This window comes from Echinops telfairi, unplaced genomic scaffold (assembly GCF_000313985.2).
Source record: "Echinops telfairi isolate 266 unplaced genomic scaffold, ASM31398v2 ScPeMD7_7475;HRSCAF=8513, whole genome shotgun sequence".
NCBI lineage: Eukaryota > Metazoa > Chordata > Mammalia > Afrosoricida > Tenrecidae > Echinops > Echinops telfairi.
The window spans coordinates 28,944,163-28,946,688 of NW_022111379.1; the positions used below are offsets into that span (position 1 = coordinate 28,944,163).

The 2,526-nt window shown below is 42.5% G+C and overlaps 1 protein-coding gene across 1 annotated transcript in view; it reads right to left on the reverse strand.

Moving 5' to 3' along the window:
- OCA2 (OCA2 melanosomal transmembrane protein) overlaps window positions 1-2,526 on the reverse strand; it is a 178,919-nt gene that overhangs the window by 127,138 nt on the left and 49,255 nt on the right. The window lies entirely within an intron of this gene.

Sequence of the window (2,526 nt, forward strand, 5' to 3'; positions counted from 1 at the left end):
CTCCCCCGCCCACACGCCCTCACGAACCCTTGATAAGTTCTAGATTATTTTTTCTATATCTTGCATCATCCTCAGTCACCTCTCCCCAACTTTTCCATGATTCGTCCCCCTGGGAGGGGGTTCTATTAAATTCTTATTGTAGTTTAGGTGACAGTTTACAGAGCAAATTAGTTTTTTCAGTCAACAACTTGTACACAATTTTTTGTGGCATAGGTTGCAGTCACCTCAAAGTAATAGCACTCTTCCCACGTCCTCCCTGCATTTCCATTTTTAATTGCCCTTCTCTTCTGCCTCTTGCTGCCCTTTGAGCTTCGTTTGGGGGCCAATCCTACCCCTTTGGTCTTAGATAGTTGATTTACTCAGGAGTACATTCCTCCCTGGTGTTATTCATGACTTTATAGTTCTGTCTTTTGTTTGGCTGAAAATGTACCCTCAGGGGTAGGTTCACTTCCAGATGTGAATTTTGTCTAAGATCACAGTCTTGGCAGTTCCAGCAGTCGGTATCAGACCAGTAACTGGTCTTTTTTACTATTTTGACTTTTGGTGTATATTTTCTTCCTCTAGGTCAGGATCGTCTACTGTGGTCCTGATGAGAGTGCTAGGTAGTGGGAGCTGGGCCTCCTCAGTTCTGCTGCTCTCGGGGCTATCATGTGCTTGGTCCCTTCATCCCTAGATTAATTGTTTTCTTGAGTCATTGATTTTGGGTCTCACTGTTCTTTGCTTGAGGACCAACAAATAGTTTCATCTAAGAAGACTGTTCCTAAGTTTCATTGCTACTCACCAAAGCAGTACACAGAACATTGCCTTTGTGTATTATATTAAGCCAATAAGATCTAAATATTCCCTAAGACTTTGGGCCCAAATTTCAAATCCAGTAACTCATTTTCCAATGTGTTTGCCTATTAATAGAAAGTTTTTAGACCTTTTCCTTCCTTGTCTGGGAGTTTTGAAGTCCTGCTGTCCAGATTCATCTAGGCCAGTACCTGGTCTAAAGCTCCCAGGTGAACACTGTTCTAAAGAATGCACATAGATAACTAACACTATTCTAAAAAAGAGTTAAGAAAAGATATCACCACATCTTCTACACCTGCCACACGGCACTGCCAACTTCCATATAGAAATTAGGCATTGAGTCACCAGGCTGGCAAAATGTCTTACTCTGATCAGGGCTTCTTTAGCCAGCTTGAATCACACAATGCTTCTATTGCCTGGTCAAAGGAGGGAATTGGCTCATGTTGGAGTTGATACAGTAGCAATAGCTAAGAACCTAAAGTAGAAATAACCCTTCAAATGAACATCAGATGCCCAATCACGAGCATCACTCAGCAGGGAAGGCTTACAATGATCTACTTCCAGCAGGAAAATAATAAGACAGCCAAGTGGTTATAGAAAATAGTACTTATGCATTATCAAACCATCCAGACAAGGCACAGACAAATCATCTACTGTGATGGGCCAAGGACTTGAAAGGCAGAATAAAACCACCAACATTTTTTTTATAATAAATCATTTTCTTGGAGGCTCATACCACTCTTGTCACAATCCGTACATACATCCATTGAACCACCAACATTTAAAAGTGGTGAACAACATGGCAACTTACAAAGTAAATCTTAGAATACTAAACCTTACATGATGAAAACTGTGATTTTTGAGTATTAAGCAGAATCCCTGCTTGGTATAAAATAAGAAAATTAAATTCAGGAACAGTAATTCTATCACTAGATTCCAACAAGGCTAATGAAACCCTCACAGCTGGAACTCGACAAGGATTCTAGGCATGCGATGCCTCCTGCCCATGAGCTGCTTCCAGAATAGAGTCATGGACATAGTGAATGTGGTTGCTTCCAAACACCGCATACACTCGAGGATCAGCCGACCCGAAAATCAGCCTAGGCACCTCATTTTACCACAAAAACGGCATTAAAAAAACGTGCTGAAAAACTTGGCTTATACTCAAGTATATACGGTAAGTTTCCACTGTACAGAGTTGGAGGACAGTGAGTTTGTGGCCCAAAAGTGTGCCATATATATCCAAAGAGCAGGATCTGAAACATTAGTAACACAGGGTACCTTTCACTACACTCTCCAAACACTTTCAATATGTCCTCCATTTACCCTCAGAAGAATCCCTCGTACTGAGAGGTTCCAGTACCCCCACCCTGTCTGGGGACAAGAGGTGGGGCCAGTCTCCTGACTTTTGAATCTTTGCTCATAGATCAGGACAACGGCCACCATGAAGATAGACTTGGACCAGAGTTCAAGTCTACCACAGTGAGAGGAGAGGACCGACTGGGCTGTTCAGGCCTCCTCTGCAGGCGGTCAGATCTGCGTGCTGATCTTTCCTCATCCCTTCCCCATACTCCAGCTTCTACTTTCTCCATGACTTTTCAATCTCCTGCTGCCAAATGCGTTCTTCCCAGGATTCTTTTGAGCCAGAAGTACCTCCCTAGGGTAATTTTGAAAATACTTGTATCATAAGTCTCAGGGCCCAAGCAGTCTCTACACTTTATCTAATTCCCAAAT